Genomic DNA, 17,159 nt, shown 5'->3' with positions numbered 1-17,159 from the left:
ATTAACCACCGCAAGGGCCGGTGGTCCGTTTGCACCCGGAAGTGGGTGCCGAAGAGATAGGGTCGGAGTTTCTTGAGGGCCCACACCACGGCGAAGGCCTCTCGTTCAATGGTGCTCCGGCGTTGTTCTCGGGCCAGCAGGCGCCGGCTGATGAAGGCCACCGGTTGATCAACCCCTTCGTCGTTAAGTTGGGAAAGGACCGCCCTAACACCGTGCTCCGAGGCATCTGTCTGGACCACAAATTCCCGGCTGTAGTCGGGGGCTTGGAGCACGGGGGCAGTACACATCGCTGTCTTCAGAGTCTCAAAAGCGGCCTGACACTCGGGGGTCCAGTGCACCTTCTGTGGCTGCCTCTTGGAAGTGAGTTCGGTGAGTGGGCCAACAATGCTCCCATAGTCCTTCACAAAGCGCCGGTAATAACCAGTGAGCCCCAGGAAGGCTCGGACTGCTGTTTGGGTGACCGGGGGCTCCCAGGCCATGATGGCGTAGATCTTGGGCTGGAGGGGAGCCACCTGGCCGCTCCCCAATTGGTGTTCCAGATAGGTCACGGAACCTTGTCCTATCTGGCACTTGCTGGCTTTGATTGTCAGTCCGGCCCGTCCGAGGGCCGTCAGGACCTCCCAGAGGTGCTTAAGGTGCTCGGCCCAGTGGAGGCTGTACACCGCGATATCGTCCAGGTATGCGGTGCTGAACCCTTCTAGTCCCGCCAATACCTTATTCACCTGCCTCTGGAAGGTTGCGGGGGCGTTCTTCATCCCGAAGGGCATCACTCTGAAGTGGTAGTGGCCATCGGGGGTCGAGAAAGCGGAGCGCTCTTGGGCGCCCGGGGTGAGTCCGATCTGCCAATAGCCGGAGGTGAGATCGAAGGTGCTCAGGTAGCGGGCTGCCCCTAAGCGGTCGATCAGTTCATCGGCCCGGGGAATGGGGTGTGCATCGGTCCGGGTGACGGCGTTCAACCCCCGGTAGTCGACACAAAAGCGTAGTTCGGGAGTGGCGCCAGGGGCGGCGGCTTTTGGGACCATGACGACTGGACTGGCCCACGGACTGTCGGAGGGTTTGACTACCCCCAGGGCCAGCATCTTGGAGACCTCCGACTGGATGCAGTTCCGAACTCGGTCGGGAACTCTGTAGGCCCGGTGTCGCACAGGCGGGCTGTCCCCGGTGTCGACATCGTGGACACACCACTGGGTGACTCCGGGGGTGAGGGAAAACAAGTCTGCAAATTGATCCAACAATTTCCGGCAATCCTGGCGCTGTTCTGGGGTCAGGGCGGAGGAGAGGGTGACCCCCTCGACGGAGCCGTCTTTCTCGGAGGTGCTCAGAAGGTCTGGTAGGGGCTCGGAGTCGTCCTCGGCCCCGCCATCGGTAGCCATCAGCAGGCTAAGCTCGGTTCGGACAAAGTGCGGTTTGAGCCGGTTGGAATGAAGGACCCGGAGGGGGTTCCTGGGGGTCTCCATGTCCACCAGGTAAGTGACAGGGCTCTTGCCCTCCACCACCTTGAAGGGCCCCGTCCACTTGTCCTGGAGGGCACAGGGCTCGACCGGGGACATGACCCAAACTTGTTGGCCCGGCTCGAACTCAATGGAAGAGGCGTTTTGGTCGTACCAGCGTTTCATCTCCTCCTGGCTGGCCTCGAGGTTGGCTTCTGGAAGTTCCCGGAACTTCCGAGTCTGATTTCGGAGGGTTAGGAGGTACCGGTAGATGTCGGGAGGAGTACCTCGAGCTGCGACCTCCCAGCCCTCCTTGACTAGGCTGAGGGGACCCCGGACGGGGTGTCCGTACAATAGTTCGAAGGGACTGAATCCCAGGGACTTCTGAGGGACCTCCCGATAGGCGAAGAGGAGGCAGGGCAGCAGCATGTCCCATTGACGATGCAAGGGCTCTTCCAGGCCCATGATCATTCCTTTGAGAGTTCTATTAAAACGTTCTACCAACCCATTCCCTTGGGGGTGGTAGGGGGTCGTAAACTTATACGTGACCCCGCACTGGTGCCACAGGGATTTCATGTATCGAGAAATGAAGTTCGTACCTCGGTCACTGACGACTTCTCAGGGGAAGCCCACCCGGGAGAAGATCCCCATCAGTGCTCGGCCCACCACGGGGGCCGTCACAGTCCGGAGAGGGATGGCTTCGGGATAGCGGGTGGCATGGTCCACCAGGACGGGAATAAACCGGTGTCCTTGGGAGGTGCGGGGATCCAGAGGCCCCACAATGTCTATTCCCACTCGCTCGAAGGGGGTGCTGACGACTGGGAAGGGTTGGAGGGGGGCCTTGTGCTTCCCTCCACTCTTCCCGCTGGCCTGGCAGGTGGGGCAAGTCCGGCAGTGATTGTTCACATCGTTTTTCATTTTGGGCCAGTAGAAATGGGTCACCAGGCGGCTGTATGTTTTGTCCTGCCCCAGGTGCCCGGCGAGGGGCACGTCGTGTGCCAGGTTCAGGAGGAAGTCTCTGAATCAGAGGGGGACCACCAGCACCCGGCTGGCCCCCAGTTCGGCAATCTTCTGTTCACTATAGAGGAGATCGTGGTCGCAATAGACCCAGTGGGACCCCGAGGGGTCTCCGGCGGCTTGAGTGGCGGCTTGCTGTCGGAGTCCCTCGAAGGAGGGATAGGTTTTCTCTTCTTGCCGGAACTGTTCTCGTGTGGGGCCACCTTCCTGGCGCCACTGGGCTAGTTCCGGGAGGTTGCCAAGCTCAGCAATTTCTTCACTGGTGGGCCTCAGTGGGTCGCTGTCTTCGGATACGGCAGGCGGCGGAGGTGCGGGCCACTCTGGGTCTTCAGTCGGGGCGACCTCCGTCGGGGTGGTGACCCGGGCGGCCATGGATCGGGTGGTCACGCAGGCCCACTCTGGAAGGCCTAGCATCCCCAGATGCTCTGTCCATTCGACGCCGGCCCAGGGGGAACTTTCTAGGTCGTTCCCGAGGAGGCAGTCCACGGGGGCGTCGTCCCGGACGGTCACTTTCAGCAGGCCTGACACCCCCCCCCCCCACTCGTAGGGAATACGGGCCATCTGGCACAGGCTTTCGGAATTGTCCGCCGACTGTACGGGGCACAGCACATTGGGCAGGATCTGGTCAGGGGTCACCAAGTGGCAACGGACAGCCGTCACGCTGGCTCCGGTGTCGCGGAGGGCCTCGGTCTGGCGCCCATTAATGGTGACCCACTGGCGGTACTTCTGAGTGTTGCCCGGGATCGGGGCCCGGGGGATCATGTCTCTTTCGCCCAGACATACCAGGGACATAGCGGCGGGCTCCCACTCGGCCAGATCGTGGTCATAGTCCTCTTCCTCGCCCCTTTCTTCCCCCAGGGCGGCGGCGGCGATCTGGCGGTTGGGAGGACCGGTGGTGCCGGGTCGTTGGTTCATCGGGCAGAGGGGGTCATTGGCATAGTGACCGGGCCGCTGGCATCTGTGGCAGGTAGTGTTCGGGCGGGGCCCCGGTCGTGCTGGGGGGCCCCTCTTCTGGCCAGGGACGGTGAAGTGGAGGTCGGGGGCGGCCCCGCGGGGGAGTCGCGGCTCCTGTTCTGGCCTCCTCTGCCGCCTCGCGGGCGGTGGTTCCCCAGGGAACCTCGGCCGTAGTCTCCCATCGGGCTCCGGGGGACCCGGGTGCTCACCCATCGATCGGCCTCGATGGCTAGTCTACGTGGCTCGGTCAGTTTGCTGTCGAGGAGATGCTGCCTGAGTTCGATAAAACAGTTGTTGGAGAGGTGCTCCCATACAATGAGGTTGAACAGTTGCTCGTAAGTGGTGACCTGGCTGCCTTTGATCCACCCTTCTAGGGCTCTGCTATAGAAGTTCACGTACTCCACCCATGTAGTACCGGGGAGTTTTTTGCAGTCGCTGAATCGCTGCCGGTACATCTCGGGGGTGAGTCCATAGCGAGTAAGGAGGGCGGCTTTCATGTGTTCATATGAGGTCATTTCTGCGTCTGGGAGCTCCAGCAGGGCGTCTCTCCCTTCGTTGACGAACTTCCCCCACAAGCCGGCACCCCAGTCTTTCTGGGGTATTCGACGAGAGGCCATGGCTACCTCGTAGGCCTTAAACCACTGCTGGATGTCGTCGTTTTTATAATATTCCTTGACGACATCTTTGGGGATGTGGACCTTCGTGTCCGCAGGAGGAGGTGGGCTCCGGTTCCCGGAGGCGTTGGCCTCCCCAGTTTTGGCCTTGATCTCCAGTTCTTTTAAGCCACGCTCGTGCTCGAACGTGAGCTTCTTCTCCTCCAAGTCTCTCTGCCTTCGTTTCTCCTCTAGGTCGCCTTGCAGCCGTAGTTGCTCAAGGGCTATCTTTTTCTCGGCCAGTTGCAGTTCTCCGTCCAGACGGAGTCGGGCGAGCTCCAATTTGTGGTGCCGGCTCCTTTCTCGCTCTCGGGCGTCTTCGGGGGAGAGGCCCGTGTCTATGTTCGTAGGTCTTTCCCCCGCTGGGGTTGCGTCGGTCTCCGGGTGTATGTTCGGACCCGTGTTGTCTTCGCTCTGGGGTGACGTTGCTCCTGCCTCCACCCATGTTTGTAGGGCCTGCTTGAAATCCTCCTTGGTGCTTAGTCCAGTGGTAGCGATGCCCAGGTCCTTACAGAATTGTTTCAGTTCTTTGTGGTTATAATCTTCCAGCCGTTCTTTCTGGAACTCCGCGGTTGGTCTGGTTTCTTTGGTAGTCATGCTTGCGGTGTGTTTCTGTCAGTAGTGGGTGAGTCACTCTCTGTACGATTTGCGTCGGCTCGGATCGCACCGCCTGCCACCAATGTTAGAAAGGCGGTCCCTGGGGAGGCATAAGATGTCTGACTGACCACCCCAAGGCCCACCTCTCCTTAAGGAATTGGCCGAGCGCCGTCGAGAGGCCTCCTGGGTGAGGGCCCTCTCCTAGAATCGTCACAGCAGAGTAATCACAACACTACAAAGGGACACCACACAAGAGATTACTTCTTAGAATCTTTATCACCATTAACGATTGGTTCCTTCGGTAATATGTACAACGGATCGAGGGATCCTCAGAGTCTCGGTAAAAAGGGGGAAAAGGGTAGCAGGACAGTCTTAATATCAGTCTGGCACGGGGATACCCTACGCTCAGCTCTCAAATCCTCGAGCTGGGGGGTTCCGCAAGGTTTGGGCCGTCCGAAGATGGTTTCAGCGAGGTTGGGCCGCGGCAGCGCCAGCAGGAATCCAAAGATGGTTTCAGCGAGGTTGGGCCGCGGCAGCGCCAGCAGGACTCCAAAGATGGTTTCAGCGAGGTTGGGCCGCGGCAGCGCCAGCAGGACTTCAAAGATGGTTTCAGCGAGGTTGGGCCGCGGCAGCGCCAGCAGGAGTCCAAAGATGGTTTCAGCGAGGTTGGGCCGCGGCAGCGCCAGCAGGCTCCGAAGATGGTTTTAGCGAGGTTGGGCCGCGGCAGCGCCAGCAGGCTCCGAAGATGGTTTTAGAGAGGTTGGGCCGCGGCAGCGCCAGCAGGACTCCAAAGGTTCAGGGTTCCAAGTAGTGAGTTCTTCTCGGGGTCAGCCGCGACAGCGTCAGCAGGGCTCTTGACTCCAGGATACAACTGCTGACCCATCCCAGAGCTGCCCCAGATATAGATCTGGAGTCCTTTGATGTCCGGACCCTCGCGCCTGGGGGTCAGAGGGCCCGGGATGAGAGTGTCCAGACACCCAGCAGGGGGGTGGAGCCAGCACCCAGGGGGGCCGGAGGGCGATCGAAACCAGGCGTCCGGGGACGGCTGGGGGGCCCATCGAAACTCCCCTCCTCCTGGATCCGTCAAGTGGCCGCTTTACACCTGGTTGGATCCTGGTGCCTCGATGTCGGGGCTTCGCTGAGGCTGTGGCCGAGGTCGGGCCGAGGCCACGTGGTCCGGATGTGTAGGGTCCAAGATGGAGTCGGGGCCTGAAATGGTGGGCCGGAATCGGGGTTGGATCCGCAGAGTGGGGCTAGCAGGGGTCACCGGGCTCCCGAGGGGGAGAGCCGGGGGTCGCCAGAAGGGCGGCTCTCGTGAAGTTCGGAGGGGATAGTTTTAGGCCGGGGGATAGGGGTTGCTGTTGTCCAGGGCCCGCTATGCAGGAGAAGTGGGACCACGCCAGGAGGCCGGGTCCAACAGGCCCCTACCCCCAAAATCGAGTTTGGGCACAATTTAAGGTTTAAAAGCTGTCCTGGCCACCAGGGATGCTTTTAAAGTGACTTCAGGCTTCAGCACTGCACACATGCTAGTGCAGAAAATCTGCTGGCCTCTAAACTGCCATGTCCCAGGATACTGGAGACTTCTAGGTAGTTTCAATCCCCTGCCCTATTACATACTAGGGGCTTATGGGGTAGGTCATGCCAATTACAGGGGTACCCCACCATACCATAGTGTACCCTAGTGTATTTTGTGTGTCTTAGCTGCATTCTAATGTGTTCCTTTTAGCTTGGCACTGGCCCTGGGCCTTGGTTAAATAGAGCCCAGGGTCAGTCAGAGTCAGTTAACACCAGTTCCAGTCCTCAAAAAGTTGGGGGGTGCACGGGGCACAGGATGACTTTGCAACATCACCCTATTGAGTTACCCCATCCCTTTTCCAGCCCATGAGCTTGGACCCCATTGAGTTGACAAATATTGTGTTTAGACCATAAACACTGGTCAGAGAGAACTGCCAGGACGTTTTATTGACCATGACTCCTGGGTCCGAGCACCTTCCAATACCTCTTCGACCTCAGCTCTGTAGGCTTGTAGATACGTTCAGCTCTCCTCATCCTATAACCTCTGACACCACAGAGTTATCCAATAATGTTTGCACTCTGTGCATTCTTCAGACCCTAGAACTCACTCTGTACTGTCATTATCTTTACCTCTCAGAACGGTGAAATATCTACCATGATCCCGGACTCTAAAGACTTGAACAGCACTTTCTCCAGCCTGGTGCAGATGCACAAGGTGCAGAAAGTCGCAGTGCAGCTTGAAAACATGAAATTTTTGACACAAGGGTAGATGACAGCTCAAAGAGTAAGCCAACGTTTCGACCAAAGTAGAATAGAGCCACCGGCTTCTTCAGGACAGCGAAGTCTGTCTAGTGACCTTAATGGAGCAAAATGCTCTTCAATCTTGAGTTACAAAATAGCCAACCCTGTACTAACCTGGGTCGCCCGGCACTATAGATACAGTGTATCTGAAATCGCTCCACCAATGTGCACGCAAATGTTGACTTACTCTTGAGCCGTCATTTACCCTTGCAACAAAACTATGATGTTTTCAAGTTGACTTTGAATAAGCATTGGTGTAGAGTGTACCGAAACCCTGAGTTTGTATATGAATATAAATTTTGATTATACCAGGCACTGAGTGCCTCATGCACCTTGTACCATCTGCACTAGACTGTAACATCTGCCATGTTGTCTTGCTGTCCTGCCACTCCACCCTCACCGGTTGTTCCCCTCTCTTGTCTCAGGCTGTACCGTCTGCGGAACAAGGAGAGGATCTCAGTCTCCGCCGCGTCCAAGCTGCTCTCCAACATGATGGTTGAATACCGCGGCATGGGGCTGTCTATAGGCAGCATGATCTGCGGCTGGGACCTAAAGGTGAGTGGAGGAGACAGCCCCACCGTGAGAGGGACAGGGACACTCCAAGCAGAGACCCAATGAAGAGTGGGGGCTTCTGGCAAGGAACTGGACAGTGGACTGCAGGCCTGTGAAGAAAGTTAACAATAGCAGCCAGTCCAGTTTTATTTCTGTTGAATGTCTTAGAATCTGGCATTACATAGGCACCTAAATAAAGTGTGAGGGTCCGATTCACAAGGGTAAAGTTAGTCCAAAAGTCTAACTTGACTACTTTTCGGTATTCACATAGGTAAGTTACTACTAGTAACTTTAATACTGGTAAACTTACTAGTAGTAAAGTTACTTGCATTATAGTTACTACTAGTAGAATTACTAATAGTAAAGTTCCTAATAGCAACTTGCCTTTCTGAATGCTAAAAATGAGTAAATTTCGACTTAAGCCTAAGTTTACTACTTAAGTTTAAGTTTAATACGTTTTAGTGTTTACAAATGTAAGTTACTACTATTAACATTACTACTAGTAAACTTAGTACTACTACTAGTAAAGTTCCTACTTGTAAAGGTACTAGTTGTAACTTACCTTTGTGAATACTGAAAAGGTGTAAACTTAGACTTTTTGGTCTAAGTTGGACTTTAGTTCTTACCTTAGACTTCAGGTGTAAAGTTAGACTTCAGGTGTAAAGTTAGACTTTAGGTGTAAAGTTAGACTTTAGGTGTAAAGTTAGACTTTTTAGGTGTAAAGTTAGACTTTAGGTGTAAAGTTAGACTTCAGTTCTGAAGTTAGACTTTTGGTCTAACTTTACCTTTGTGAATCGGGCCCTGAGTTTGTTGGGATTGGATTATTCAGTTGGTAATCAGTCTATTGTGTGTTATTTTATTTTTACCACACCTCGGTGCACTCTGGGTAATGATCCATTAGATTTAGGTTAGGAACTTGACAGTGGACTGCAGGCCTATGAAGAAAGTAAAAAAGAACAGCCAGTTCAGTTTAATTTCTGTCAAACGTCTTAGAATCTGGCATTACATACAGCACCTAAATAAAGTATGAGGGCTCAATTTACAAGTGCAAAGTTAGACGAAAAGTCTAACTTGACTACGTTTCGATATTCACATAGGAAGTTACTACTAGTAACTTTAATACTGATAATCTTACTAGTAGTAAAGTTACTTGTATTATAGTTACTACTAGTAGAATTACTAATAGTAAAGTTCCTAATAGCAACTTACCTTTCTGAATGCCAAAAAATGTGTAAATTTCGACTTAAGCCTAAGTTTACTACTTAAGTCTAAGTTTAATACTTTTTAGCATTTACAAATGTAAAGTTACTACTAGTAACATTACTACTACTAAACTTAGAACTACTACTAGTAAAGTTCCAACTCGTAAAGTTACTGGTTGTAACTTAACTTTGCGAATACTGAAAAGTAGTAAAGTTAGACTTTTGGTCTAACTTTACCTTTGTGAATCGGGCCCTGAGTTTGTTGGGATTGGATTATTCAGTTGGTAATCAGTCTATTGTGTTTTATTTTATTTTTACACCAACACCTCAGTGCACTCTAGGTAATGTTCCATTAGGAAGGTGGCTGACACTAGTGGGACACAGGGGTACCTCCGGCCTGTCATATCTTGTGAAGAAAAATTTTGCGTTGTTGGAGATCTTTGGAAACTCTTGGGTCTGTAGTCTTCCATGATGGGCTTTGGGACGGATCCCGAGCTATGGGACAGACACACCAGGCAACAGAAGTGAATGTGTCAAATTCAACCCCCCCCCCCCCCTTTGTAAGCAGAATCATGGACCTGGAGGCAAGACGTCGACTCCAAGAGTTAGTTTATCTTGGCGCGGACCAGGGGTGGGAACAGATCTGGTGATCGTTGATATTTAGGAGGATTAGATCCCCCTCTTCACAGGGGCACCCAGGAGCTCCTATCATGCTCGACCTGGCTCCTTCTTACGGAGGACTCGCCCGCTGTGTGTTGTGAACCCCTCATATGGCGAAAAAATGAGTCCTCCTCCAGAGCTGGTCAAAACTGCAAAAAATCTACCGCCTTTGGTCGTTAAAACAGCGCATTGAGCGAGATTAGAGATATGATTGTTTCTAACCACATCAACAATACTCTTGGACTACTGGAAACAGCAAACCCGAAAGGAAGTGTCTCCAGCATTTGGTGGTGGATGAAAGAGGCATGAGGTGGAGTCAAGACTGCCCAGCCTTTGTACTCTGCAATCCTGGCGTCAGCACCAATCTTGGAAAACACCTAGCACTCGTATTCTTGTACAAACAAATCTCTGCCTTGTTCCCAAAGAGCTTCGGGGCAAATTATCAACGGCCAGTGATAATTATCGCTGGCCGTGCTTAGCGATAATGTTGTTATTGTAGGCTATCTCTGGGATGTATCGTCCTGGTAGTGCGTTATTAACAATGCGTTTCTCCAGGGTGATAAAAATTCCAGCGATAGCGAGGTTATCACCGTTTTGCAGGGAACATCGCTGGTTTTCCAGTGATGTTCCTTGCAAAACGGCGATAACCCTGCTGATACAACCCACAGGGTCTTATCAGCATAATCCACCCCAATGTTAGGGATAGGTAAGTCTGCATTTTAGCAGACGTTAGTTTTTGGAGAAAACAGCATTTTTCTCCAAAAACTAACATTTGAGAAACCAGCATTAAATCCCCAAGAGAAATGAAGCCCAACCTTCCTCATTGCTCAAAACTGAAGACATCTGGGTTCAGTCAGAAACTCATAAGACAGAGTCCTATCATTAAAGATGAAAAGTGGCCTCTTGACTGACAGAGACTCTATCCATAGCAAACAAATTAATAAGGGAACAAATATGATGCATCCTGCATTTGTTCTAGTTCCTTGCCATCTCTAGTTCTAAAGAGAGGCAACTGAGTGGGTTTGAGCCCAAGTTTCTGAGAATCTGTCAAGGTAATCCAGTGCCAGAGTTCCCTTACCGCGCCCTCTTGACAGGCAGCGATGGCTCAGAGGGCTGAAGGATCCTAGTGATACTAAGACCAGACGGTGGTGTCTGGAGCACCAATAAACAGGATTATTCCCTATAATTATTCCAGGGATGTGGTTGGGTCATTCTGGGCAGAGATGGATTTAGGGCACCATCTTTAATCAATCATCTTTATTCGGTTTCCGTTATTTTGAAAAACCATAAAAGTTCATAAAAATAGGTCAATTACATTTTCGTATAAAAACATATTAGATACATTATAAAAGAATTCATGACTTTGAACTTCATGTATTAAAACTACACATTTTTTACTTTTCCAGAATTCATATGTATTTAAAAGAATTTTATCCCCTAATCATAAATTGGTGCGATGTCTGACACAACATCTAAAAAAGTGAACTATGGACCTTGTTATGAATTCATTATCCAGAAACTGTAAGGCCAAATAGGCCGGACAGCACTGACGCAACTTCAAAGCCTTTAAAATTGGTACTATCCAACGCCTGCGTGGGATAACATAAAATTTACAGAAAAAAAGAACATGAATGGTTGATTGTAAAGAAATAGAATCACAGGGACAAGGGGGAAGTTTTACAGACCAGTCATTTTGGGATGGAAAGGTAATCATACGATGGAATATATTAAACCTAAAAGGGGTCAACAAAAATGTAGCATAATGATTTAAGTTAAGCTGTAAATATGGTTGGATAGTAGGAGCAACTTGTACAAGTAAACAATGCTGCACAGTTGTTTTCCTTTTTTCAATTAACAGGCGCTTTTGGGACAGGTGCGACAAGCATGCATTTTTTAAATCTGTTTTTGAAAGTTCTGCTACTGATGGAGGATCCTCAAAAAATCTTGGTAAACCAATGTCGGTAAGGAAAGTTTTAACGTAGACTAGCCATCTTATCGTTCCCATATTATATAGTTTCATACAATCTTGGACGATTGTTCTTGTAAGATGGCATTGTTCCGTTACCCATATCCTTCGCCACAACATAACCGGTTGGATTTTAATTATGTCCGAAATATAGTCCAATCCAAGTTCGAGATGGCAACCATATGTTGTGGTGCTTTTTGGGACTGCCAGCAGAAACCTTAAAAAAGAGTTTTCAATTTTTTGAAGCTGCTCTACATTGACCTCGCCCCAAACCCCGGCGCCATAGGTCGCGATGCTGAGACACTTTGCGTTATATATTTTGATCAGCACTGTCGGCGGTCTCTTCCCTAGACGAAGTGAAAAGGCACCAACGGCCCTTGAGAACGCCAATGTGCGGGAGTTAACAGCTTGTCTCCATTTAAAAGCCTCATCTATTAGGATCCTTAAGTATGAATAGGTTTCTGTTCTTTCAATTGGTGAGTTGTCCACGTAGATTTGCTTGGGTTTTTTATGCTTTGTGCCTGCGTGCATCACATAGGTCTTTTTTATATTCACTTTGAGGTTCAGACTGGCCATGAACGAACAATACTTGTTCAGAGCCCTTTGGAGCTGGACTGCGGTTCTAGATAGAATTACTGCGTCGTCGGCATATAACAAAGCTGGTATCTGCCGACGACCGGCTGCTGGGAGATCTTCTGCACCATCTAGCATTCTAGCCTCTAACCCGTTGGTATACAGGGTAAATAGGAAGGGGGCCAACACACACCCCTGTCTGACCCCCTTCTCAATAGAAAAACTATCGGTTAGCTGGCCTCCGGTCCCATATCTCACTCTGCCCGGAGCCCCTGAATATAGTTCTCGTAAGAAGTCAACTATTGGGTGGTCGATTCCCATTTGTAGCATAATAGACCATAGTCTTGAACGTACAACGCAGTCGAACGCTGCTGTTAGGTCAACGTATACCATATGCAAACTGGAATTTTTTGCATCTACGTATTTTCCTGCCAGCAGCGTCAAATTCAGGGCCTGATCGACCGTACTCAGTCCTGCCCTGAACCCGTATTGCAGGTCCGAGATTGAATCATGATCAATCGTCCACTCCTGGAGTCGATCGAGAAGAATTCGCCCTGCCATCTTCCCGAGCGAATCCAGGAGTGAAATGGGTCGATAACAGGCAGGACTGTCTCTATCTCCCTTTTTAAAGATGGGAATCAGTATCGAGGACGACCATGAGTCGACCAAGCCAATATCTTTGGCCGCATTCAAAACTTTGGTAAGTAGCGGGGACCACAGATCTGGGTTGTTTTTAAACAGGTCCACAGGGACTGAATCTGGTCCTGGTGCCTTACCCGATTTGGCCGTTTTTATTGCATTTTCCATCTCACTTAATGTGAAATGTAAATCTAATGGATATTTTACAGATGTCAGGGGATCCAAATGTTCTGGTTCAAGGACTTCTTTCCAGCTAAAAACCTCGGAGAAGTGTTTTACCCATACATCTGCGTCTATTGCGACGTCTAGAGATGGGATGTCTACTTTATCTGATAGGAAGGGTGACTTCACTATCTGCCAAAAGGCTGTACTATCCTTTAGAATACTACTTCTCTGTAGTTGAACCCATAGATTTGATTGTAATTCTTTTTTCCTAGTTCGAATTGCGGATGCGTAAGCCTTCCTTAGTTTAATGATCTCCTCTCTGTCTCTTTCTACTTTAGCTAGTGCCTTCTTTAATTTAGTATAAGCTTTCGTGCAATCTGTGCTAAACCATCCCTTTTCACTGCTCCTGTTATTCTTTTTGCTGTCTCTGGTTAGTACTTTCCTGATATTTTCCACAATCTCACCATAGTTGGCCAGGATCTCTATTGAGGTTGTGGAGGGGTCCAGGCATCTTTCTATCTCTTTTCTGTTTGATTTTATTATTTTTGCGATTGTGGCTTCCTGATCTAATTTCCCCCACTTTATTGTGAAGCCATTTAGCCTATCTAGTGTTAAGGTTTGTTGGTATAGGAGGCTATGGTGAGCCGCATCGCCTCTTTTCTGTGGGTTATGTTCCTTGAGTGTCATAGTGATTGGGGAATGATCACTAAGCACGTTATTAAGTACTTCAAAAGTCTTGATGTTTGAGGCTTTGTTTGCTGACACTAAGACGTAATCTATCAGGCTTTTGAGGCCCCGCCCATGAAATGTTGGACTAAATTCGGTTATGGGGGATTTTAATTTGTTAGCAAAGTTTATATCTAGTTCCACCATCTTCATCTGCATGTTATTACCCTCAGCTGTGTGGGAAAAATGGGTTGTGCAGTTACCCATTTCGTCAGTTATCCCGCAATTTGGGGTATCGCTCTTGCTACATAAATGGAGGTTAAAGTCTCCTCCCCAAACTACAGTGTGGGATTGCTTTACGTATTTTGTTGCGAGGTCAAGTACCAGATGCGAAATCTCATTTAAAACCTTAATTAGGTCTAATACGGTCATGTTGTTATGAAAATTTATGATGGTATAGACCTCTTGTCTATTTCTGGATACGGTGATAAGCTGATAGTTATGCTCTAACTTGATAGGAGTTATTTCGCAACAGGGCCATAGGTTCGAAACATATGTTGATAATCCACCCTTACTCCTACCTGCATTTGACCTTATAGCTGCAGAGAAGTATGTTTTAAATCCCAGGAAATGTATGGGTTCATTAAGCCATCTTTAATCACTCCTCGCCAGCCAACTCTTCGTGTTCTAGACTTGTGACCTCCACTGTCCCACAAGCTGAGACTGAGGCATTGGAGGTTAGGGTCAAACTGGACCTCCTTACAGGGATGCATTGAGAACCATTGGGGATGCAGGGATGGACCAGGTGGTAAGTCCATGGCCACTGGAACGGAAGACCACACTCGACCAACCAGAGAGCTGGGGTGAGGAGAAGAACTCTTAGGGTCCTTCTTGAGCTGATAGTGGCAGTGCCATGCTCACACACAGTCAGAACTATCACCAGTGGGTCGCGGCTGTGCAGAGTTAATACAGTGGGAGCCCTGGATGGCTACCTGTATAGCTTCTATGGTCTTGGTTGCACAGAGGACTCTGGGATAGGGCTGACCACTCTTAGACAAGGTGCTTGGTGCAAGCTGTCTGCATCATGAAAATATAGGATGTTTAAAACCTGTTTTCCAAAAACATACTGGCCCCACACCTGTGCTTTACAAAAATACTATATCTGTAAAGGAACAACATTCCCTACAGTGAAACAATTTGACACAAGTAACTAGAATGAATTTAGTAATGACACAACGTGTTAATATGTAAAATTAAAAGATATAATGTATATTAACAGTCATAACGCCAAAAGGAAGAGACATGCTAACTTGCTCAGGCAAACAAACGTGACAAACATAGAAAATAATTTGTTTATGTCACAATTCAAATTACCAAAGGACACCCCTGTCAATTAAAATACACAAAAAAGGGTCTAAAAGCAAAGTTGACGACGTTTCGATCCTTTCCAATTGCAAGGATCTTCATCAGGACACTTTAGAATGAGTGCCTCAGATACAGCGCTGCTTTGATCCATTCCCAGGGCTGTCCTAGCTCTGACACCCATCTCTCTTACTTCTATGATTGATTCCAGGCTCCCTCAACAAAGTTTTATCCTGGCACTGACACCTGTCTCTCTTCCTTCCTAGGGCCCTCGGGCTCCCACACTCATGTTCTATCCGGGCACTGACACCCGTCTCTCTTCCTTCCTAGGGCCCCGGGCTGTACTATGTGGATGACAATGGGACGCGTCTGACTGGACCTCTGTTCTCCACTGGCTCTGGGAACAGCTACGCCTATGGGGTTCTGGACAGTGGCTACCGATACGACCTTACAGTGGAGGAGGCCTATGACCTGGGCCAGCGAGCCATCTGTCACGCCACGCACCGGGACGCGTACTCCGGCGGCTACGTTAATAGTGAGTTACCTAGACCGACTGGCACTTGAGCTGTGTCACCTGGCTCCCTGTGTCCTGGGAAACTGTTGAACCATAATATTGACTCAAAAATCTAGTTTGTCATTAATATTGTTGCCAAAATATCCTGATAACCAGAATATCATAGGACATAATATTGTTTTTCATTATTTATTTTGGGTGGATAGGGTTTATTTTGGGCCGTAGCTGTATGTAGATATGGAGCACAGGATTTTTGGGGTTATTCGGGGGGTCAGTAATTTTTTAAAGATTAGCTGTGGGTAATGATGTTTGGTTGCTAAGGGAATTTTTAGGATTCAGAAGTATAGATTAGGTTGTATGACAGAAGCATGCATGACTAAACCACGCGTGCCTCTACTCCGCAGCCCCAACAATGAATGAGTCTTGACAACGCATTCCTTTACCATGCAATTTCTTGGTAAAGGGATATCTGTGGTATAGATCACACCCCAGCCCCTCCGTCTTGAGCCCTAAAAACAACCTCGACTCTCCCCCTGAGCTCTAAAAACAACCCGACCCCCGATCTCTAAAACAACCCTGACCCAAAGCACTAAAAACACAACCCCCCTGAACCATAAAACAACCTGACCCCCAGAGCCCTAAAATAAGCCGACCCCCCCAGAGACCTAAAAACAACCCCGAACCCCCCTGAGCCCTGAAAATAAATTCGCCCCCAAGCCCTAAAAACAACCTGCCCCCCCGAGCTGTAAAAACTACCCCATCCATAGAAACCACTCCCAACAGCCCCAAAACCCAGCCCCCTTTCCCAGACCACGTCCCGGAGCTCCCTCTCCTCCCTCTTCCTGTGCCCGCCCATCAACGCATCTAGACCGCGCACTGCCTTAACAACGCATATGCGCGGTTAAGGCAAGTGCGGGTCTGCTTGTCGGGAAACGGCACGTGTGGCTCAGCTCGCGTTGTAAAGGCCGTTTCTCTCTAGATAGTAAAATGGTTAAGGGATTGTTAAGGTTTAGAGGTGGTAGTGATTTTGGGTGTTAGGGAAATATTAGTATTTCAGAGATGGATGCTATTAGGGGGGAGGGATTTTTTAGGGTTCAAGAATGGGTCATAATTTGGGTGCTAAGAGTTTTTTTAGGGTTCGGGTATGGGTTATGTGTTCATAGATAAGAGGAAGTCATAAGGGTTTGGGCTTGAAAAGAAACATAATTATGAAACATTTAGTAAATTCATTGAATTGAAACATGAAATTTTTTTTTTAAAGTTTTTAAAAGAGGATTGTAAATAGTTTAAAATTATATTTAAATAACTAAATACCTTGGAGAGCTCCCTCCATGTTCAAGCCCCCTCTGACCACTGACCCTGCTCATACATTAGAGAGCTCCCTCCATGTACAAGCCCCCTCTGACCAGAGCCCGCTCATACATTGGAGAGCTCCCTCCATGTACACGCCCCCTCTGATCAGAGCCCTCTCATACCTTGGAGAGCTCCCTCCATGTACACGCCCCCTCTGATCAGAGCCCCCTCATACCTTGGAGAGCTCCCTCCATGTACACGCCCCCTCTGATCAGAGCCCTCTCATACCTTGGAGAGCTCCCTCCATGCACAAGCCCCCTCTGACCACTAACCCTCTCATACCTTGGAGAGCTCCCTTCATGTACAAGCCCCCTCTGACCAGAGCCCGCTCATACCTTGGAGAGCTCCCTCCATGTACACGCCCCCTCTGATCAGAGCCCTCTCATACCTTGGAGAGCTCCCTCCATGCACAAGCCCCCTCTGACCACTAACCCTCTCATACCTTGGAGAGCTCCCTTCATGTACAAGCCCCCTCTGACCAGAGCCCGCTCATATCTTGGAGAGCTCCCTCCATGTACACGCCCCCTCTGATCAGAGCCC

The 17,159-nt window shown here is 49.8% G+C and overlaps 1 pseudogene across 1 annotated transcript in view; it reads left to right on the top strand.

Annotated features, from left to right (window-relative positions):
- Positions 1-17,159, top strand: part of LOC144752891 (proteasome subunit beta type-8-like) — a 42,801-nt pseudogene that overhangs the window by 22,911 nt on the left and 2,731 nt on the right. Inside the window, exons 4-5 of the transcript XR_013594135.1 lie at positions 7,393-7,522; positions 15,083-15,287. The product of XR_013594135.1 is annotated as a proteasome subunit beta type-8-like (transcript). The remainder of the gene's footprint in view (positions 1-7,392; positions 7,523-15,082; positions 15,288-17,159) is intronic.

Source organism: Lissotriton helveticus, chromosome 5_1, assembly GCF_964261635.1.
Source record: "Lissotriton helveticus chromosome 5_1, aLisHel1.1, whole genome shotgun sequence".
In the NCBI taxonomy this organism is placed as follows: Eukaryota; Metazoa; Chordata; class Amphibia; order Caudata; family Salamandridae; genus Lissotriton; species Lissotriton helveticus.
The sequence above is the reverse complement of the archived record's forward strand: the minus strand, read 5'-3'. Positions and strand labels throughout refer to the sequence as shown.